The sequence below is a fragment of the Adiantum capillus-veneris genome, chromosome 2 (assembly GCF_014529385.1).
Source record: "Adiantum capillus-veneris isolate H3 chromosome 2, ASM1452938v2, whole genome shotgun sequence".
Taxonomy (NCBI): Eukaryota; Viridiplantae; Streptophyta; class Polypodiopsida; order Polypodiales; family Pteridaceae; genus Adiantum; species Adiantum capillus-veneris.
In genome coordinates, this window is record NC_140932.1 from 138696669 (window position 1) to 138721496 (window position 24828).

Here is a 24828-nt window from a genome sequence, read left to right on the forward strand (position 1 = left end):
TGATCATCGGGCCTTATTGGGTGCCAATATCTTGTTCTTCATCGGCCATTTTCTCTTAGAGCTGCAATCGATAGATATACAAATATTCAATATCATTGGCAAATAAATATTCCCATGATTCAACAGTCTCACAGATACACAAGATAGCAACTTCTTGTCCACTACATAAGACGTCAGAATCCACTAAATCAACATGATAAATTTGAAATGACTAAAGATAATTGACTCAAGGAGGTGAACCACTTCAAACCAGATAATACACTTCAATAAAAAATAGAATACCCTGGACAAGACATATGTATATCATAAAAATGTTTAGATCAAATAAAATGATGGTGCACGTTCAACAAGGGGACGTTGGACAGGGTCAGGGTCTGTCTTCAAATGTTCTTTGAAAAATATCAACACATCAGATGCATTTCTTCTTTGATCCCGCTCTTTTAACTTCATTCAAGAATCTACTTTAATCCGAATAGCCCTCATAACTTCTTCGTCCGGGTGGTGAAAAAATTCTTCTGGAAAATAAACTTTTATGGCTGCACTCCAAAAATTTGTCACCATGTCGAATAGATAGCCCAATGCATAAATGTCACTCACTTTTGTGTATGCATCTGTGCATCGTGGATCGTATAGTTCTGGAGCAATCCATGGTTGCTTAGCCATGTTTGCATCCCCTGCTCTCTCTACCTCCAAAATTGTAGAGTTTGAGTATGCGCTTGGATTCAGATAATTAATTTTTGTGCACTTAGTTGGCGTTTTGAGCATCATCCCCCAATCAATGATGCCGATGCGGGGTTTGTTCGTGCGAGTAAATTCCAACATTATGTTGAACGAGTGCAGGTCACTATGCACTATCCCGGCCAAGTGGGCATCTGCAACGCCATTGATTAAAGCGTGACAAATGGCTGGCATCTGCTCGATCACTGCTTTGATCCGCGCCGTGTCTATCTCTTGTTCTAGAAGATTTGTTGCAGGAAATGACCTCCAGCCGTGTTGTAGCCTGTGCATGTGTTGTCTGAACAATTTGTGAGTGAATGGTAAGCAACACATCATGTTGCCCATGGTACCCCCATTGTAGTATGGGAATATTGTTATCCAAGGACCTTCGTTAGTAAAGCCAATGCACCTATGTTCTCCCATATAGCGCTAGTGAGGTCTTTGATCAAGACAACGCTTTTGTTAAGTATGGAGCCTGATTTACCCCTTATAATTTTATGTGGTAAAAACGCACATTTGTAAGGCCCCCATTATGAGGAGAAGGCATCATGCCTGAAGGAAAATCACTCACCAACAATAAAAAACACTCGTTGAAAACCAAAATTTTCACGGCCAATCCGGAATATTCCTTTTCGCTGAAATATTATGGTCGGACGGCGGCGGCCGGAAAGTGATCGAAAAATGACCGGTCGGTTGGCCGGTTGGCCGGAGGCCAGTGGTAGAAAGTCAATGGCCGGTGACTGGTGACCAAATTCAAAAGTGGTCTTCTCAAGGGCGGCCACACATGGGCGGATTGGAGGGTCCGATTTGGACTTATCTACACAAGGGCGGCTACACATGGCTGCCTCTCATGAGAGAGGGCAACCCTTTTGGCCTATAAAAGGAGGCCATTTCTACACACATTTCATAGTGTGAAGTTGATGCAACAAGGTGAGTGTGAGGTGGTGAGAGTTAAGCAAGGCGGGAGCTCCAAAAGGGTATAATCCCTTTGTAACCTACTTCTTGTTTGAAGTACTAAAGCCATTGAGTGGCTGCTTTCCTGTGGACGTAGCCCACATTGGGTGAACCGTGTATATCATGTGTACTCTCTCTCTCTCTCTCTCTCTCTCTCTCTCTCTCTCTCGCTACTCTATGATCTCTTGTGTGTGAAATCTATCTCTCTCCATTAAGTAATCTACTCAAATATTTATTTAGCTACGTCATATTTCCTAAAAACTGGTATCAAAGCAAGGTTTTCTCGTAGCTAGATTATCTCAAGGAAAGGATGCCTTGAATTGAGTGGGATTTATGGCGAAGGAAGGGAAGCTCAAGATTGAGAAGCTCAACGGAAAAAACTACCAACATTGGAAGATGCAGATTGAAGACTATCTCTACCAGAAGGACCTCTATTTGCCACTAGGCGGTCTTGCAAAGAAGCCTGCAACAATGGCAGATGAAGCATAGATTGTCCTTGATTGAAAGGCACTAGGAACAATCTGGTTAAGCTTGGCGTTGACGGCGGACTTCAATATTTTGGAGATGAAGACCACGGAGGACTTGATGAAGTCACTTGATGACTTCTACGAGAAACCATCGGCATCCAATAAGGTATTTCTCATGAAGCGCTTGTTCAATCTAAAGATGGCAGAGAATGGTTCAGTTGTTGCAGAACACTTAAATGACTTTAACACAAACTTAAGTCAACTTCGATCGGTGAAAATCAATTTCGATGATGAAGTGCGAGCTCTCCTTATACTATCATCTCTACTGGATAGTTGGGACAACCTTGTGATGGTTGTAAGTAATTCTATTTCTAGTATAAATACTCTTAAGTTTGATGATGTTGTGGGTGTTCTCCTAAGCGAGGAAATACGAAGGATAAGCACAGGAGAATCATCAAGTGATGCACTATCAGTGGAAACAAGAGGAAGGCCTAAGGAGAGGTTCAAAAACTAAAAGGGTCATGATCGCTCAAGACAGAGCAAGTCACGCACAAAATCAGTTCTTGACTGTTGGAACTGCGGCAAGAAGGGCCACGTCAAGAATAATTGTTGGTCCAAGAAGAAGAAGGAGACTGAGTCTCAAGAAAACAAGCCAACATTAGAGGCCAATGTGGCAGGTAGAGTAGAGCAAGATTCTCTAATTCTCTCATTAGACAATGTGTCTAATTCCTGGATAGTAGATTCCAGGGCTTCATTCCATGCGACACCACACAAGCAACATTTCCAAGATTACACCAAAGGTAATTTTGGGTATGTATACTTGGGAGATGATGAAGCTTATGAGATTGCCGGAAAAGGTACAATTTCTGTCAAACTACTGACGGAAATGAATGGAAGCGTAAAGATGTTAGGCATGTTCCTTCTCTTTGGAAAAAAATGATCTCTACAGGACAATTGGATGATGAAGGTCACAACATTGCATTCGGAAACAAATGGTGGAAGATCTCAAAGGGATCTTTTGGTGTTTGTCAAGGGAAAAAAGGTCGGTACACTTTTCTTGTGTACTATCGGCAAGCAACCGTCCGCTTGTGCAGCAACTACAGAAGTTGACAGTGCGGTGTGGCACTACGGGCTTGGGCATATGAGTGCCAAAGGAATGCAAATCCTTTAAACGAAGAAGATTCTACCATGTTTGAAAGAAGTGGACTTAGAGTTCTGTGAAGATTGTGTTTATGGTAAACAAAAGAGGGTAAAATTTTAAAAATCAGGAAATGAAAGAAAAAATAAAAAACTTGAGTTGGTTCATCTGATATTTGGGGTCCTGTAAGTACACCATCACTTGGTGGCTCATTTTACTATGTAACATTCATAGACAATGTGACTAGAAAAACATGGGTTTATGTCATGAAGAATAAGTCCGATGTATTTTCCATATTTCAAAGGTGGAAAGCCTTTGTGGAGAATGAAATAGGTACCAAGGTTAAATGCCTCAGATCCGACAATGGAGGCGAATATTGCAACCAAGCTTTTGTGCTAGCAATGGAATTCGGAGGCAAAGGACGACCCCAAGGACACCTCAACAAAATGGGATTTTGGAAAGGATGAATAGGACAATCATGGAGCGAGCACAAAGCATGCGGCTACATGCAGGCCTACCGCTTGAGCTTTGGGCGGAAGCTGTAAGTACGTCTATGTACTTAATCAACCGGTCACCCTCAATAGCATTGGATGGGGGAGTTCCAGAAGAGGCATGGACAGGTAAACCGGTGAATTATGCATTTCTCAAGTGTTTGGGTGTGAGGCTTTCATGCACATAGATAGAAGCCTAAGATCAAAGCTAGATGCAAAGTCCAAAAAGTGTTTCTTCATTGGCTATGGAAAAGGTGACTTTGGGTATCGCCTATGGAATCCTGAAATAGTAAAATCTTAAGGAGTAGGGATGTATTTTTTAACGAACAAAATATGTACAAAGATTACTTGGAAAGAAAACAAACAAAAGAAACAGGTGATACTCATGGAGCTTGAGGATGGTGAAGACTCAAGGACTGCAAACTGTGACAATGTGCAACAACGTCAACCAAATGAGGAGCCTAAACCTATTCCCTGAAGATCTACAAGAGCAAGTAGACCTCCAGAAAGGTTTGTTCCTTCCTTCAACCATCTCTTGATCTCAGATTCTGGAGAGCCGGAATCATACGAAGAAGATATGCAACACAAATCCAAAGAAGAATGGACGAAGAGCATGCAAGTGGAGATGGACTCACTACATCGCAACCAAGCATGGGAGTTGGTTGAGTTTCCTAAAGGTAAGCGGGCACTTCAAAACAAATGGGTGTACAAGCTGAAGGAAGAAGAAGGTGGGAAGAAAAGGTACAAGTCTAGGCTTGTGGTAAAAGGGTTTTTTCAAAAGAAAGGTATTGACTTCAATGAAATATTTTCTCCTGTTGTAAAAATGAACTCAAGTAGGCTTGTCTTAAGCCTTGTGGCTACTCATGATCTAAATCTTGAGCAAATGGATGTAAATACGGCATTCCCTCACGGTGACTTAGAGGAGGAAATTTACATGCTTCAACCAAAGGGGTATGAAGTAAAAGGTAAGGAGGAAATGGTTTGCAGATTAAAGAAAAGCTTGTATGGATTAAAGCAAGCATCAAAACAATGGTACTTGAAGTTCAATCAATGGATGTTAGATCATGGATTCAGAAGATGAAACTTAGATCATTGCGTCTACACGAAGATTTTGGGAGATGGGAAGTTCATCATCCTAATGTTGTATGTTGATGACATGCTGATTGCAAGTGCTAACATGCAGGACATCAAAGACCTAAAAGAAGAGCTGTCTAAATCTTTTTCAATGAAAGATTTAGGTGTTGCAAAGAGGATACTTGGTATGAAAATATCAAGGGATAGGACGAAGAAGACAATAAAGCTATCTCAAGAGGATTACATCAAGAAGGTACTAGAAAGGTTTGCAATGCAAAATGCAAAACCAGTTTCTACACCTTTGGCTGGTCACTTTAAACTAATGAAGGATATGTGTCCAAAGACACAAGAGGAGATAGCCTATATGTCTAAAGTTCCATATGCTGCAGCGGTAGGTTCTCTAATGTATGCTATGTATAGACAACCCCAGATATTGCACATGCAGTGGGAGTTGTGAGTAGGTTCATGGACAACCCGGGTAAAGAACACTGGCAAGCTGTGAAGTGGATACTTAGGTATCTAAAAGGGACAACAACAAATGCTTTGTATTTTGGAGAAACTGATATTTTTCTAGAAGGGTATACAGATGCAGATATGGCAGGTGAAAAAGATACTCCAAGGAGCACTACTAACTACGTCTTCACGGTTGGAGGCACAACAGTAAGTTGGGCTTCAAAGCTGTAGAAAGTGGTCTCACTTTCTACCACGGAAGCAGAGTATGTAGAAATGACGGAGGCAAGCAAAGAAATTATGTGGCTTCACAGATTCTTAGAAGAGCTTGGATTCAAACAAGACAATTGTGTCTTGTAAAGTGATAGTCAAAGCGCTATCCATCTTGCGAAGAACTCAGCCTTTCATTCAAGGACAAAGCACATTGAGATGAGATCACTTCCTACGTACTCTTTTGGAAGAGGGACAAATAAAGCTAGGAAAGGTGCATACAAGTGAAAATCCTACAGACATGTTTACAAAGGTGCTCAAGAAGGAAAAGTTGAGCTTTTGCTCATCTTCAATCGACATTCAAGGATAAGAAGCCATGATGGAAACCAGTCACATGTTTGGTTTGGAAATCAGTCTCCAAGTGGGAGATTGTTAAGTATGGAGCCTGATTTACCCCTTATAATTTTTTGTCGTAAAAACGCGCATTTGTAACGTCCCCATTATGAGGAGAAGCCATCGTGCATGAAGGAAAATCACTCGTCGAAAATAAAATCACTCGCCGGAAACCAAAATTTTCACGGACAATCCGAAATATTCCTTTTTGCCGGAATATTATGGCCGGTCGACGGCCCGAAAGTGGTCGAAAAACGACCGGTCGGTCAACCGCTGGCCGATAGTCAATGGCCAGTGGGACCGGTGGTTGGAAGTCAATGGCTGATGGACGGTGGCCAAATTCAATGGTCGGTGGCCGAATTCAAAAGCGGAATGGTCTTCTCAAGGGCAACCACACATGGGCAGATTGGAGGGTCCAATTTGGACTTATCTACACAAGGGCGGTTACACATGGCTGCCTCTCATGAGAGAGGGCAGCCCTTTTGACCTATAAAAGGAGGCCATTTCTACACACATTTCATAGTGTAAAGTTGATGCAACAAGATGGGTTTGAGGTGGTGAGAGTGAAGCAAGGCAGGAGCTCCAAAAGGGTATAATCCCTTTGTAACCTACTTCTTGTTTTGAAGTACTATAGCCATTGAGTGGCTGCTTTCCCGTGGACGTAGCCCGCATTGGGTGAACCACGTATATCGTGTGTACTCTCTCTCTCTCTCTCTCTCTCTCTCTCTCTCTACTCTATGATCTCTTGTGTGTGAAATCTATCTCTCTCCATCAAGTAATCTACTCAAATATTTATTTAGCTACTTCATATTTCCTAACAGCTTTCACTAATCTACTGTATGCGACCATCTGCACATGATGAGATTGCCAAAATACATTCTTTACGACTGGCACACATAATACTTTTCTTTTGATCTGGTGTCATGTTTGCACTGGAAAATAAGAAATAGCATATCAAATACAAATTCATGGTTGTGAATGACACTAAGGCAAACCCTTAACCACGACTTGAAGACTTTAAGAAATGTGCAAGGAAACATTGATATAAAATGAAGACAATCTTCACTTAAAATTGCAATCTGTTACACATGTAAAATGCAGATCAAACAAGTGGTCTATAAGAACTAAATCCAAAAACAATACATGTTAACAATCTGGCACATTTCAACATATATTGAATTTTTAACTTCTACTTTTCTCCATGTGCACATGTTTTTCTCTGTGCACACATACTAGTTCAAACAAAGTATACAAATCGAACTAGAAAATTACAAAGAATGTCTTTCTCTTTAAAAAAGATAGAAATAAATATTTAACATGCAAATTATTTTCACACACTTTTCTACATGGAATTTATGTAGATGTAGCATTCAAAATAGCGATGATAATTGACGCTCTTTAAAAAGATACAAAAGAATATTTAACATGCAAATTGTGTGCAAATTCTTTTTACAGAGAATTTATGTAAATGAAGCATTAAAATAGTGATAATGCTAGCTTGAGGTCCTTTAAAAAGATAAAAATGAATAATTAACATGCAAATTGTGTGCAATTACTTTTTTGCATATAATTTATGTAATTGTAGCATTTAAAATAGTGATGATTGGCAAATAAAACATTCTTTTGAATATGATTAGCTAGTATATAATTTCATATGGGCACTTAAAAATAACAAAATCAAACAATCCAAACATTTGTATATGAAATACTCTTCACAGCCGCGTTACCGACCAATTATTTCATATACTTAATACTTAAAAAATTAATTGCACATGCACATACAAATTATATGACGTTTGTATGGCTGGGTTAATGACCTAAACGCCACATTTATGCAAAAACGGATGCTTTTAACAAACGACACTCTATTAGCCGCGTTACCGCGACTGAGTGCCATGTGAATCTAAGGAGAAATAATGGCTTGCATACGACCATCATATAGCCGCGTTACCGATCGGTGCCCATATGTTTTTCGGGAAAGGGGAAGGAAAGTTGACTTACCATAAGGATACTAGATTCAGCACGTTACCGACGTAGTACCCAGACAGTAAGCCAATACTTACCACAAGGACACCATCTTCCATGAGTCACCAAGGTGATGCCCCCGTGGGTAAGCACTATTTTGTAGATCAGCTTACGCACACACTCCCATTGTGTGGTAAGGTACCTTAGGACTGCCGTGCAATACAAAAAAAGGCACTCTACCACACAACGCATACGCACACACAACACATACCCAGATCGTGTGGTCAGGTACTCCGCTACTGCCGTGCATTGCGACACAGAGCACGCTCCCACAAAACCTCCTCTCTCTCTCTCCTCTCAACGTACCTACAAAGGCGATCGACTCTCTCTCTCTCTCCTCTCAACGTACCTACAAAGGCGGTCGACTCTCTCTCTCTCTCTCTCTCTCTCTCTCTCTCTCTCTCTCTCTCTCTCTCTCTCTCTCTCTCTCTCTCTCTCTCTCTCTCAAGGTGAGACAAAGAAATAACACCCAGCGGGCCTCATCGGGCCCGTATATATATAATTCTGCAGGCCCATTGGGCTTTTAGGTATTTCCAGCAGGCCCGCAGGGAAAATGTAAAAGCCCGGTGGGTCCGCAAGAAAAATGGAAAATCCCGACGGGATTTATTGGGTTTCCAAGTTGTCCTAAACCGGATTCTTTGTGATCATGTTTAGCGTAATCATGTAAACGTATCAATAAGACATTGTGATGCTCACAAAAAATTTGTCTTAATTACGTAAATATTAAATCCCTGCTTGAGAGTGGCGGAAATTAGAGAGAATACTTTTAAGAAATTACTTTGGGAGCATAACATGTGTACATAGTTGAAGATAGCAACATGAACATAGCAATTAGTTAACTTGGCATGAACAATACTTTTGCAAGAGAGAGAATTTAGAGAACATGACAACAGTTGAGGACCGGATTTAGCCGGTCCCCCCTCCAATAGGCATTTGTGTTATGATTTCTCCCATTAAGAGAGACTTGTTACAATACAATCTTTGTGTTCCTTGTGACCTAGGTGATGCAATGAAGATGGAAAGATTCATGCATCACAAGCATAACATAAACTTTGAAGAAAGCTTTAACTATCCCAAGCCTCAGTCCCAAGACCTCAAACATCTTCAAAGGTGGAGAGAGCTAGCAAGGAATGAGGGTAGGGAAGAGGAAGAAGAAACATTTCATAGAAGAAAGAATTAGTTCCGCACTTATCATCACTCTTCTTGCTAGCACACATAATAGCATAGTAATGAAGATGGAGTAGATGGCAAGCTTAAGCATTGAAGCATGGATCTTGGTTGGATTTGCACTCCGTAGCCAAGAGTGTTGGTGTAGGCTCTCAACCCCTACTTTCTTGGAGAATGAGAGGGAGCTCTTGCAATTTTCACAATGCATAATGAGAGTGTGTGTGAGTGTGTGTGGGAGAGTATACCCCCTAAGCAATTGTCTAGCTTGCTTTGGTCAAGCCCCCTTGTAGCTCATGATTGAAGCTCATTGGACAATGCATAATGTGAGTGTGTGTGGGAGAGTATACTCCCTAAGCAACCATCTAGCTTGCTTTGATCAACCCCCCTTGTAGCTCATGATTGAAGCTCATTGGACCCCTCCAGACCTAGCCAATCACAAGCAGGAGGCATTACAAGAAACAAGGGTAGTCTTGGGACAAGTGTCCCCCTTTCCCCTTTGAGAGAGAGGACTTGATAAATGCAAAGACAATTGATTAAATCTCCTAAATTATCATTGGACCCCATGGGTGGCCAACCAATAGGCTTCAGGCACACCATGAGGGCACCATGAGGAGGAACTTGACAAGTGTCCCTTTTGCTTTCTTTTTACCAAGCATGCCTTGTGTGAGTGTGTGGGTGTTCTCTCTCATCCCCCCTCATGTAGGGCTCGCCCCCTCCTTGTAGGGATTGAATCTTGACTTTTGACACCTCAAGCTTAGGCCCAGTTCTCACCACAAGCTTGGCCCTTAAGCACTTCAAGCTTCAGATGGGTTCTCACCGCAAGTGCAGTCCTAGCATCTCAAGCAAGTATGACAAGCACCTCAAGCTTGGGCCGGGTTCCCACCTCAAGCTCAGCCCTAGCTTACCTAAGGTCAAAGGACTTTTACACTAACTATTGGAGGTCTTCAATGGAACTAACCCTAAGGTCTTCTGCTCCATTGGTTAGCCTTGCTCTTTGATAGACCATCTCTCATTTGGGCCCCTTTACCATTGGCCCCGTGTTAAGATAGATCTGTAAGCACATGTCTATATCTTAACCCTTGTTGTCGTTTATTCTCCCACATTAAATGATCAGTTTAATATGAGAAAATCATTTGGGTTGGTTAGATATTATATTTTATGACATCTTTTCTCTGCTCTCTCTCTACTACTCTCTCTCTCTCTCCAGCAACTCTGTCTCTAGCTCTCTCTAGCAATCACAATCGCGGCAGTTCAAACGAACTGTTGCAACATCTTTTTTTATAAGTCTAACTATATTTTGATCGATATATAGTTGGATCGAAGTACATTTTCTTCGGATATGCACCTATAATATGGGTGTACAATGTATAACTCCGCAATATACGTACAATTTATAATAAACGGGCGTATGAATGCAACTCTCTCGCTCTCTTTCATGGGTCTCGCTTGATTTTCCCATTTTCTTGATAAAGTTTTCTCAATGTATGGTAAGACTCCCTACGAGCAAGCGCTCAACCATTGGGTGCTATGCTCTCTTACTTAATGCCTACATACACTCTCACAAAGATACATATATACATGCATACACATATACTACTAGACCTAAGTAGGGGCTAGTAGTGCCAATAGTCTAGTGGCACCTCTTTAGATATCAACACAATGTCAACTGTGGTAAAACAAGAGTATGTTCTGGTCTTAAAGTGGGGGGAAGAAGCCAGATACTTCAAGAATTCCATTTTGCATTGGTCCCTCTGGCTTTCCAAAGTTGTAGATCCACCACAAACTACCTATTGGATTGAGACAGCCAGGAAACTGAATAATAAGGGTCTGAACCAACTTGGGCACTTTTGGACCTAAGTAGGGGCTAGTAGTGCCAATAGTCTAGTGGCACCTCTTTAGATATCATCACAATGTCAATTGTGGTAAACCAAGAGTATGTTCTGGTCTTAAAGTGGGGGAAAGAAGCCAGATACTTCAAGAACTCTATTTTGCATTGGTCCCCCTGGCTTTCCAAATTCGTAGATCCGCCACAAACTACCTATTGGATTGAGACAACTAGGAAACTGAATAATAAGGGTCTGAACCAACTTGGGCACTTTTGGGATAGTGGCAACAAGAGTTGGAAAACCATTGACCTTCTGGTTATCGAGTACCAACTTAATAGCTTGGAGGTCTTTGCTTGTCCACAAAGTGATGAAAGAGCTTGAAAATTTAGTGATGCCAATCTATGATTTGGAGTTTGACTGGAATGCCTGGAAATGGCCCGGAAGCAGTCTCTTTTGGAAACCCCATCCTAAAAGCATTTATCAGACAATGATGCATAAGAAGAATTGGTCTAGCCCCCTTAACAAGCTATGAAAAATGCAATGGCTGGAGGAAAGGTGGGAGCAAGTACTGGAGAACATATTCAAGCCAAAGGTTCCGCAGCACATGAAGGATTTTTTATGGAAGGTAATTTGGGGTGCTCTACCAATGGGGGTGAAGATTCAGGAAAGAGGGATTGGGTCAGATTGATGCTTGGGGTGCAGGATGGCTAATGAAGATCTGGCCCACCTATTCATGGACTGCCAAACTATCAAAGGCCTTGCAGGGAAAATATGCAAGTGGTTCCAAAGAACATGGAAAATTAGTTTTTTTTAAGACTGACCTACTCCTTGGAGGTAAGAATTCAGGTAGTCCTACCCTCCGCGTCTCAGTACTCAAATCGTTAGATACTTCTTCTTACATAATGTATGGAAGACAAGGGACCGTCGTGTGTTTGAAGGAGTTTTTGAGGTGGCAAGCTTTGCAGAAAAAATTCAAGAAATCAAAGTGCTAATATGGACGCTCGGGTGCAAGCAACACTCGAAGGATTGGTCTAGGACTACTTGTGCCTTGTTGTCAGCAGATGGAATGCCTAGGACAGGGAAAAATCTTGGCCATCGGTAAATAAAAGATCTCAAAAGAAGGACAAGATTATGGACCTTGTGTGTCAAGGAGGAGGGGGCAGGTTGCTAAGGTGGCTGTCGTGATAGTCGATGTAATTATAGTCCCTGGATGATTTCATGGCTCAACAAGAGCATGACAAGACCTTGTAGTTTTTTGGGTTGTTCAATATAATTCACTCACAATTGTGAGTTTTGCTATTAAACCAAAAAAAAAACCCAAGGGTATGTTGTGGTAATCCATTATACATAAGTGGATCAAGGATTGCACTGCCAGGATTAAAAAGGGACTATACCCAAGAGGAAGTGCTCAACCATTGGGTGATATTCTCTCTTACTTAGTGCTAGCATACATGTATATACACACACATATATACATATATACATGCATACATATACTCCTATCTACCTATTATTAGTCTCTCTCTCTCTCTCTCTCTCTCTCTCTCTCTCTATTCTACCTAACTAGTTAACTGATTATGAGATACTTATCATAGGTTCTCAACACTATAATATACCTTCAAAAATTATCTCAACAACTTCTAAGTTGATTTACTAATTATCTTTGAAACTATTTTGTTAAAATTAGAGAATTTAAGCAATGGTAATTAGCAAAATTGATTAGCTAATTTTGAGATATCTATCATGGGTGCTCAATACTATGATCCATCTTCAAAAATTATCTCAACAACTTCTAAACTGAGTTACTAATTATCTCACTTAATTTTTTGCTAAAATCAAAGATTTCAAACAATGGTAATTAGTAAAACTAATTAACTAATAATAAGATATTTATCATGAGTTCCTACATTGTAATATATCTTTGGAAATTATCTTATGATTTTTTAAGCTATATTTCTATATTTCTCATTAATTTTTAGGTTGAAATTAGATAATTTTTGCTTTAATAAATACCAAAAATAGGTAGAAATATTAAAGTAGTTTTAATAGCTTTCTTACAGTGTGAAGAAGCTCTAAGAATTATTTCATAATTATCTAGATTGATTTGGAATATTTTTTCTTAGTTAATGCCAAAATTAGATAATTTTAGTCCTAATATAGGTTACTAATTAATTAGATTAGTGTTAATAATCAAATATTTTGTATTCCAAAATTTAATTATATATAAAAATATGACTATCAGTAGAGAGAGGCTTAATCTTTCTTACTTAATTATATAATTAAGAAAATAGACTTAAATTGATATGCCTTTCACTAATCTAACGGGATCAGGGTTAATTACCTTGATTAATCACTTGGATTTTTTACTCTCTAATGATTTTGAATAGACTCTCTCTAAGCTAGAGAGAAAATGCTAGGGTCTCTAAATCTGAGAGAAAATGTGATGGCTAGGGGCCTATTTATAGATTTTATGGCACACAAGGCCTGTATTTGGCAGTTTCCACCTTCCAAGAGACCCCTCCACTCCCCCTAGCACCCCCTAAAACTTTTTCTTTCTTTGGTAGGTTCAATATCACCCTTAGCACCTACCCAACTTAAATTTCAATCTTGTTATATTCATTTCAATTTTTTGTTTTAACTAGAATTATGTGGTGCGTGTGGAAAAATATATGGTAGGGCATGTGAAAAGCCATGTGCTTTAATAGCTATTAAAGATCTCCAATTATTTATTGTAATAAAGTAGCCATGAAGACTTTCAACAAGGATTCAAGGGTCATTTTTTGTCCAAATTCGATTCAAAAAATTTATGGTTGAAGTAAAGTTGTGCTTCATGTTCTAAAAGTACCAATTAATTCTATTTTTGAAGAATTGTCTTATTAGTTTATAGAATCAAGACTTTCACTGGCTATGTACACATTCTCTTTATTGCAAAAGAGATGGGAACCTGACAAGATCACTCTCTGTTGAAATAAATATTTCAACTAAAAGAAAAGATACAGTTTTGTGGAACTCATCTAAGATACATTACATTGGCACAATTTGAACTTTCCACAAATATCTCTACAAAAAATTTACTTTTCCCTTCATTGCATTACTATATGTCCACCCAGCAGGAAATAAAATTGTGAAGGCTCGTTGTCCACAGTCTCTTCTACTATGCCATGCCAGATTTGGAGAAGGTTGCATTGCTCCCTTATTGTTATCATTGTCACAAGGTTGAGGTCTTTATATACCACTTCCACATCTATGACAATGTTGTTCTCCAAACCTATTGACTCTTGATCAATAGGCATATAGGAACCTCCAATAAATTGAGAGAGCTTGTACCAAAACAAAATGATAAGTGACTGAGTGACAATCATATACTTGGCAACTAGAGTGTCAAGTGCAATCTTGTAGCATATCTTGGGGGTTCACTACATAGAGGTCTTATATAGCACGTGTGTTCAAGAGGTATTTATAAATCTCCTTATTCTACATTTTTTGGATGTATATAGAGACCCCTTATGTACCAATTTTCTTAATAAAAAGACCCCTTATGTACCAAAATTTTCACTTTGTCGATGTAAAACGGCCTTATGTATATGTATTTTCTATAAATTGATAAGAGAATTTAACCCTTTTTATTGAACTCATGTGCTATTGTACATATTACTGAGTGAACCCCTTGAGCAGCATATGCCATCCACCTCTTTCACATACCATCCTTGATCGAGAAGCTTGTCACAAAAGGAAGAATCAAGAGATTTTCATACTAACATAGTCTTAGCGACATGTACATGGCATGTGTGAAAAAGCTCAACAAATATACTAATAGGACAAAAAATTGCAAGCTTCACCAATTTGGTGGGTACAAAGTTTTGAAGAGACCGTTGAACATCTCTATACAGCCACAATGACTCACTCACTATTGTTTCCGGTATTGGCCAATCCACGGAATTCCTTTTGGTTGGTAGAGGAACCTTAACCAATGTTCCTTTTTTATTCCTTTGCTTAAGCTAGTAGAAATGGTCATAGAATAATATTCTCTCATATGCAAGGCTCTTGCTTGTTCTTCTAGCATACTGTAGAATATCAATGTGAGCATGGGTTACAAAGGTGAGGCCTATAATGCACTCTACTGGCTCCCATTACTCATATGAAGAAGGATGTAACATATGTAAGTGTAAAACCTAAAATGGAAGAGAATAAATATAAGGATAATAGACCACTCACAGTTGCATCGGGGGTGATGTACCATTGGGACATTACCACCATGAGCAATCACATCACAGTGAGCGAAAACATGTTGAACTGAAGCCTCTTTTACAGTCTTCTTACCAACCTCCACTTTAAAATCTAGCACTCATTCTTTCCATTCGGAATGAAAAAGATTTGTTGTACAAAACCTTTTTCTCCTTCTTGGCTGCATGAGAACTCAGGAACCTTTGAATATCCTCTACTCTTGCCATTCATTATTTGTAGTGATGGAGTTTGAGATGGAAATAGAGCTTACGTTTTTGCTTGGCCTTCTTGGTAGACTCATGGTGAGGTTAGTTGGGGAGAGAGTAGAGCAACCCCTAGAACTTTTCTTTTAGGATGTGAAGTAGTAGAAGAAGAAGTCATAGTTCTGAGTGTAGCAAGAAAGATAGCTTATAACGGAGGGAGAATGAATTTTGAAGTATTTCTTAATAGAGGGATAGCTTTTAGTGACAAGATTATGATAGCTTCTAAGTCACTATCTTTTAGTACCTTGACGGCTATCAAAGTCCCTTACCAATGGGTCTACCTATTGATACTGCCAAGGCCGTAAACACAAGATGTTACCTTACAAGGAATTTTAAATTCTTCCCACTTTAGAATGTTTTATCCTATTTCTTGATTTATTTCATGTATTTTCTACGTTACATTGACTTGATGCTCATCAAACATGCTGCTTTTATCTCTCTTCAATATGGCCCTCTAAAAGACCTCTAAAATCTTGTAATGGTTGGTAACTAGAGTACTTCATTAGCTACATTGTAATATATAGTGCATAGAATAAGATACAAAGATGACAATACGAGGTAGATTAATATGTCCAATTCTATCTGGAACATTTATTGCTTAGGGGAGAGTGAAGAGGAGAGAGAGAAAAAGAATAAGGAAATTGGAGAGAGAGAGAAAGGGGGGGGGGGGGGGAAGGGGGGGGGGGGGAAGGGAGAGAGATTGTGCTTACCGTCAGTGCGCTATTATTGGTACATTGCAATCATAATGTTTCACCTACAATAGGAAGATCTTCTAAAAAACCATAAAGTGGATTAGCCTTTTTGGACTTTAATTTTTGTAATCATATTTTAAAATATGACTTTTATTGTGTATTGGTCCATGTTTAAGTTATACAAAAAAAGAAGACATGCAAGTTTCCTTGCATGGGGGAGTTGGCATAGTCCTCCCCAATTTTTTATAATACCAGGGAACATGCCATTGCCACAACAACATGCAAATTTTTGGTGTATTCATCCACTAAATTCTAGTGTTCAAGAGGAAAATTTGGTAGAGCTTACTCACTACGTGTTCCGAGGTCCCTAGTCAATACACGTAACTTGCCTTTGACCTCTTGTGTTGTCTCTACTCTTGTAAGAGGATAACATTACTATAAATAGTTTGGTAAAGTCCAAGCATAGGTAACCACATCTAGAGGGAATGCATAGCTTCACAATCAATGTAAACATAGTATATACTCACTCTCTTCCACTTTTGTAAGGGTGCCAACTTTGCCGCACATATCGAGAAAAGCATCACCAAGAAATACATCTTTCTCAACATTCCCTAGCTAGCAATCTCCTCACTCACCCATGTCAGCAACTTTGGAAGGGCACATTCTTTCCAAGGTGCTTGCATCTAGAGAAAGAGGCCTTCATGTCCCAACTCATTAAAATAGTCCAAGGCTTCATTGCCACAACCATATTGAGCATATCTTGCAAGGACTTTACGGGATTTTGTGAGGGCACCAGGTTTGGCATATATATCAATCAAAGCACTACCAAGAACCACATCTTTCTCCAAAATCCCTTAGCTAGAAATTCTAGTGGTAATTCTCTCACCCATGTCAACGTCTTGCGTAAGAGCCTCCTCTTTGCATCTAGTGGCATGGGTGAACAACAACATCAAGCTTACTCACCACAGCCATGTTGTTCCAAGAGCGTACACTTTTGGATACAATGCTCAATGAAAAGCTATGGTGCACTCATAAGGGCACCACATTTGGCTAAAGAGTTTCCAAAATGACATCTTTCACAAATAGCCCCTGACTAGCAATCTCAATGTGAGTTTTCTCAGCCTTGTCAACATCTTAGGAAGGGTGAGGCTTTCAAGGTGCTTGCATGTATAGAGAGTTCTTTGCTTTGCATAAAACTAAAAGAACCAACTTGCTTCCTTGCTATAGCCATGTTGGTCATATCCTACAATGAACGTGCTCCAGAGACATCCAAGAAAGGATGCCCATCAAGAACTTATATGCTTTTGTGAAGGCCCCACATTCAACATACATATCAAGCATACATACTCTCACCAATGTCAACATCTTATGGAAGGACATAAGCCTTAATAGTGCAAGCACAGGTGATTGCATTTCTTTCTTGTAAATCCAACGAACTACATCATAGAGCTTCATTGTCTTGTGTAAGGCTAGTGTAGATGATTTCATATGGAGAGTTTTATTTGCATTCAACAAGAAACCATAAAAACCGTTACCATGTGGACTTAAAACCAATGACGCTTACAGAATACTTTAGCAACCGTGAAGACCCTGAAGCTGCTTTTCATGCCCAAGAGGGAAGGCATTGCCTTTGCATCAGGTAAAAAAATCATGAATGCTCTTGCCCATGTGAAGGAGGCCTTTGAGGTGAAAGCAAAAGTGATCGAATCTAGTAGAGAGAGACCTTGCCTTTGAAGTTGGTGAAAATAGCCCACAAATTCCTTTGCACCCGCCACGTTGGGCGTATCTAGCATTTGAGAGAGGATTCCCGCCAAGACATTTTGTGCTTTTGTGAGGGTAATAGCATTTGGCATACATATCAACAAAAGCATCACCACCATGCAAGACATCTTTCTTCCATACTCCTTGATTAGAAATATCAGCATAGATTCTCTCGACCATGTGGAGGCGGCCTTCAAGATGTAAAGAAAAAGTGATTGCATTTGAAGAAAGGATTTGTCTTTGGAATCGGTGAAACCAATCCAAATCCTCCTTGCCTTAGCCATGTTGGGCATAGCCTACAATCAACTCATTCCTTGTGTGATGACATTTCAGGGAGGATACCCATCAAGAACTTCTTTTTCATCCTTTCACAAAAGCACCACATTTGGCATATATATTGAGCAAAGCACGGCAATGGATGACATTTTTCACAACATCTTCACTAAAATTGGTGAAGAGAGGCCAACACTTTTGATATGGAAAGCATAGCACTTTGCTTCATTGCCACAACTATGTTGGGCATTTCTTGCATATGAAAACATTAGGGAGAGGAGAGGGAGAGGAAGCGCATTTAGAACTTCCTTGCTACATAACCATGTCGCACATATTTTTCAATCAAGCTGGTCCTGCATGTGATGGCATCCAGGAGAGGATCCCCATCAAGTATTTCTCATGATTTTGTGATAGCACCACACATTTAGCATACGTATCAACCAAAGCACCACCAAGCATGACATCTTACTCCAACAGCCCCTAACCATCAACCACCCTTGTCAACGGCTTGTGTAAGGCCAGAGGCCTTCAAGGTGAAAGCATATGTTGTTGCAAGATGCCTTCCCTTAGCATTGAGTGGAAAAAACATAGTGTTGCCTTGCAATTGAAGAGCTTCATGGGGGAGTTTCTATGGAGAGAGGCCAACACTTTGGATATGGTGAGCATAGCACTTTGATTCCTTGCCATAGTCATGTTGGGAATATCCTACAAATGACAACATTTGGGAGAGGAAGCGCCTTGGGGGATGCACCTTTAAGAAACCAATCATATAACATGCATTCAAAGGGTATTTAAAAAAACCCTTTACTTACATGCTTAAGGTAATAAAATGACCCCTTTTTCTTCAAAAACTTACGGGTTTTTCTCTAAAATCAAATAAAAACTCTTTTTGTTAATATAATCCTATTAAAATTTTAAAATTTGGTAACTAAAAAACCCATTCATTTAAACTCAACTTACATGTTTAAGAGGTGAACCCCCCGAGGGAAGCGCATCTATAGATTTTCCTTGCAACACAAGCATTTCACACATATTTTGCAATCAAATCATTTTTGCATGTGATGTCATCCTAGAGAGGATTCCAATCAAGTAGTTCTCAGATTTTGGGAATGACGCCACACATTTGGCATACATCTCAAACAAAGTGTTACATACACACACTAGTTTTCACCAACAACCCTACTACAACTAGTGGAGAGAGGTCGCCTTCAAAACCATCCATTGGCGGGGTCAAGGCACAAATGATTTTATCTAAAACACTAGGCATAAATATGTGAAACTGACAAGCGTGGGAGGATATATCACTCCACCTATGTTAGTAGAGTTGAGTATCTGCAATGGAAAAAACTACGTATAGTAGTGAAGGTCCATGAGCCAGCTACTTGTATTGCCAAGGTTGGTTTTTGGTGTTCCCTGCTAAAAGCATGCTTTGGTGGTACAAAAAGAACTGTCCTTGACAACACCTTTGACAAATCTTTGAGTTACAATTTCTACATGTCACATGAAAAACTACCTATCATACTATATATCCGTGGATACATCTTCAAAAGGAGAATCTAAAAACACAAGATCCAAAAAGTTTTGACCTAAACTAATTTTTTTTTTTTATTCCCCACTTTTTCATTGGTAGAAGTAAAATAGGTCCTTTTTATATACCACCAAACCATGCTTTCACCCAGATGGGCTCTTTTTGATGCGTGACAAAGATGATTGGTCACAAGAGGATCTCAAAAATTTAAGAATAACCTTCAACTACTAAAGAAATAATTCAAGATAACATGGACCAACACTCAGATTATTCATTACATTGCATTCTTCAATCATTCTTGTGAACTAGAAACAACTATGTCAGTGTTCTGTTTTCTTAACAACTTTTCTTCATTTGCAACACATCATTTTCTACCATTCATCATACTTTATTCAAAAGTATAGAAACCCTAACAGATGGAATACCTAGGGCTTGGAAAAGCCTCATTACTTCTACAGACACACACACAACATGATGGCGCTTGAGACAAGGCAAATAGCTTGAAAGAGATATTCCAATGATTCTATCACAGAATTCTTCTTTGCATGCAAAAAAAAGAAAGTATTAGCACCTTTAGGATTAGCACATAGCAAGGAATTCCTACCTCAGACACACAGAACATGGTGGCTCTTGAGACAAGGCAAACAATTTGAAAATGCTATTCCAATGGTTCTATCGCATAATCCTTACTTGTATGCAACAAAAGCAAGTATTAGCATCTTTGGTAACAAAAGAGGCAATCATACATTTACAATATAAAAACTTAAACACTCAAAGGCTTTTGACAGGTCTAGTGCTTGTGAAGACCAAAGAAAGTGGAGAGAGACAATGGAATATGTGAACCATAGGTGGAGCAAAAGACTCCGAGTGTTAAATAAAATATGTACTAGTCACAGGTTGTTTAACACAACATGTACAAGTCTAAAATTTATGCAGATGATATTGTGTTCAACATGGCATGTACAGGTCACAAGTCACAAGTTGTGTTTCAACTTGTTGAGAGTTTGGATATATTTTTTGGGACATTGCCCTTGTATCTTATCATTAGATGCTTTCCATACTCTAAGAGTTCATTTGGGTTTTGTTTTACTAATGATAGTGCCATTGTTGTGTATGTGTAGTAATATGTGGCACAATCACTTTTTCAAGACAAACATTGATGTAGTCCCCTCTTTTGATGTTCCATTATGAAAGACCATGTGTCTCATAGAGTTTGTCAAGATATTATGAAAGAGCTGAATCTCTTTCATGATACTCTCTAGTCCGTACTCTCTAGTCCAGCAATGGAGAAAGCCATCCTTTTTAGCAATCCAAGACTGCGGCTAGAAAGAAGAGAGAGAGAGAGAGAGAGAGAGAGAGAGAGAGAGAGAGAGAGAGAGAGAGAGAGAGAGAGAGAGAGAGAGAGAGAGAGAGAGAGAGAGAGAGAGAGAGAGTAAGGGTTGGGGTGGGGGCATACCATGAAGCTCTCATCTCGCATCCGAAGTTCATCCTTCCATAGGTCCATGGACTCATTGGACCTCTATGTTGGGTGCTTATACCAATCCTCTACTTCTTGATTGTTGGTTGAGGGCTTGAGGCTATTTCTGATTGCTTGAAAAGTGGCCCCATTAGGAAGTGTCTCCTTATACATTCTTGCCTTTTGAAAATAGATTTTGAGGAACTCCTTTGAGTTATTGGAGATTTCCATTGTCTCATCATCTCAAATGTCTTCAGAAACAAACCACACCTCTCCTCATGGAATTTTGAGATGGTGCCCAGTGAAAAATCTTTCCTTATGCAGAAGTACTATGAATGTCATGGAGGAAAATGTATGTCCTGTCGCCAATTCTAAATTTTGGCCCATCAGCAAGCATCAACTCAGCTTGTTTCTCATTGAATCCAGACAATCCAATGGTAGCTTGATTATGGGTGTTTTCATAGACAACATTTTTCTTTGTTTAACCTCCTTTGCTTTTTCCTTGAGATTAATAGCCTCCTCCATCTCATCCACTTTATTATAGTCCTTCTCCTCATCCTCTTGTACATTTGGTGGTAGATGTTTTCCTCCATAATTTCCTTGGGGTTCTTCACAAGAGTAGCAATTCGGCAATTTAGATATAAAAGAAATCCAAACAAGTCCTGGACTAGCTTGCACTTCTTTTTGTGCATGGGGCACCACAATGGTTTGTATGACAGTGACAAGTGATGGATTTTTTTCTACAAACGTCCTTTGGTATCACACTCTTTTAAGAGGACCGCCACCATACAAATGTCCTTTGGTATCACAATCTTTTAAGAGGACCGCCACCATGTCATCAAGGATGACCTTGCTCTTTTGCACTTCCAGCTCAAACCTCTCTCTTTTAGGCTTTAAGAAATTGTTATGCTGAGCTAGAAGATCATCAAGACTAAATGTGGCATCATTCAAGATGGAGGATAGCTTATGAAATTTATCAATAGATCCCGAAGATACTACAAATTCAAAAGTCCTTTCATCAATGGCTACAATGTCTTCTAGAATTGATGTCTCTTTTTTCCTCTACTATTTTGTGTTGCTCTTTGTAGGTGGCCCACAAGCAATAGTTGAAAAATCCACATTCTTCTTTTGTGAGTTGAGCACATGAACCTTGGGGGGTGTAGTTTCCTCCTAACTTGCAGAAGGTTCTAGCTTTGCCTCTTCCACATCCATAGCTTAGCTCATGGCAAGCTCCTTTGTCCCCATACCATGAATCTCCAAAGGCTAAAGTCAAAATTTCTCTTCATTGAACCTTCTAATAACTACAAGGAAGAGGCGGCTTCTTGCTGGTGCCCAAATGAATACTCTAGATCTATTTTATGTCTCTTGCTTCCTTTAGCTCTTATGCCTGGCAATTCAAACGAGAACCATTTTGAGAAAGTGAAAGCAGTTACATAGTTTCATTCAATATATGTGTAGATGAGAATGATAAAAACACAAATGTATATACATGTAATAGTTATAAATATATACTTGTATATGATTACTCATGTATAGAGACACACACACATACACACCCACACACACATTCGTACAAGTAACGTTTTGGGGTGTCCACTAGGAAATATGTAAGATAGCATGTGCAAACAAAATAATGGATTTGTAATTAGGTACAATTACATCAAAAAGTACTTACATAAAGGATGTTTTAATTGAGAAAGTGAAAATTTTCATACATAAGGGCTAGTTTTTTTTACAAAAATGCATACATAAGGGGTAGCATATAATACTTGAAAATATACTGGTAAGGGATTATTTAAATACCTCTTGTTTGCACGTGCTATATGCAATTTTTACATAGTGGACTCCCCGAGAGTAACATATATTTTGATGTGCACATCTAAGAGAGAATTTGACCCAACTATGCTTTGTCTTCCCCTTATATTTCTACTATCAAGAATAGCTACCTAATATAGATTTTGATGTGCACATCTGAGGCTTCCACTTATATTGACTACCATGAAGTATATCTACGGCATGCACATAATCATCCAAAAGATTGTGCATCCACGTGTGCCATTTGACCAATCCAGGTGAGAGCACCATATTAGAGAGTTTGGGACTTTAAAGCCAATTTGGGAATAACCAATGTCTTGAAGATTCGGCCGTATGGACAAATCTCAAACTATTTCTTAAGCCAAAAAAACACCATAATGTAGTACTTAAAACGCTCTTCCGAGCCATCCTCTCAAAAATTTGGCCAAGATTTGGCCATGTCGTCAAATCTTAAGCTTGTTTTGAAAGTGGAAATTTGGGAAATCCACTAATATAGTGTTATCTACGTTAGCATGCAATTCTATGTTTAACATCCCACCTACAAAGTTTTGATGTTTGATTTGTAGTTGATGGTGGTTATATGATGTGCGTTAGTGCAACTCTTTGAGTTATGCTAATTAATATATATTCACTACTAGTCATCTACATCCCTCCAAGTGCACAAGTATAAATAAAGTTGATAATTCAAGAATTGCTTAAATGCTAACCAGAATGCTCGTACTACCTCTACTATATGCTAAATGGGAATTTCAATGTTGGTCAAGTGTTTATTTTGTAGCAAGTGTATCTCTCTCTAACTCTATCATGGAAGTAAGAACTGTAAGAAGTTCTCTTACAGTGCACGTAGAAACAATCATCGAAAACAAGCACATTCATACACGCTGTAAGAGAAAGAAATGTATAGCATCAAACTTTCTTATGGTTTCTTTATCCTATGGTGCATGTAGGATCCTTCATCTCAAGAAGACACATCTCCGTGCTTCATTAGGAGAAAAACTAACAAAAGATTTGAACACAAAATAACAAAAAGCTTTCCCTGGGCTTGCCATGGCCGTATACTACCGTTGTGAAGTCTGGTTGAATGTTGAGCTCCTTGAGAGATCTGGGGGGTTCTTTAGCTCTTTGAGATATCTAGGGGACTACATAGCCAATCACGAGAGCAAGGTCTTCTCTCTCTCTCTCTCTCTCTCTCTCTCTCTCTCTCTCTCTCTCTCTCTCTCTCTCTCTCTCTCTCTCTCTCTCTCTCTCTCTCTCTCTCTCTCTCTCTAACATTGGCACACTTGAGATCACGAGGAGGGGGGGCACTAGTGCTAGCACAAGAGCTTCATACACCTTGCCTTCAAAAAAAGTTGGGGCCCAAAGGACCGTGTGGGAACCCGCCCTTTGGCAGGTATGCCATGTCATCATTGTATGTCGCCCAATGAGGTCGTCCAATAACTCATCAGCACCATGGTTCCACCATTATGTGCCAAAACCAACTACCCCATCATGCCATGAGCAGAGCCGAGTGTCGTCAATGCTCAGTCCTCCATGGCCAAGACCTTAAGGTGCTCCAACTCCACGAAGTGATACCCCTATAGTGTGTGCGCTCCAGCCCTTATACACCGTGGTTCTGGGATTGTGGTTGCACACGTGAGACTAGCCGGGGGACAAGTGGTGGCTACATGGTGACCCTACCTCCCTTGAGTTGAAAATTTTGAGAAAAAATATCAAACAACCCCACTTTTTAGCCTCAACTTCTATAGCATGCCATTCATTTCCCACTGCTCCAATTCCCAAGCCAACAAAACCGGTCAAAACTTTCCCATGTTGGATTGAGATCGCAACAATCTTGTCCTATCTCGACTCTTTTGAGCCCGCCAACCGAGGCAACAAAAAATAGGGAAAAGCATTTTTCCCCACGT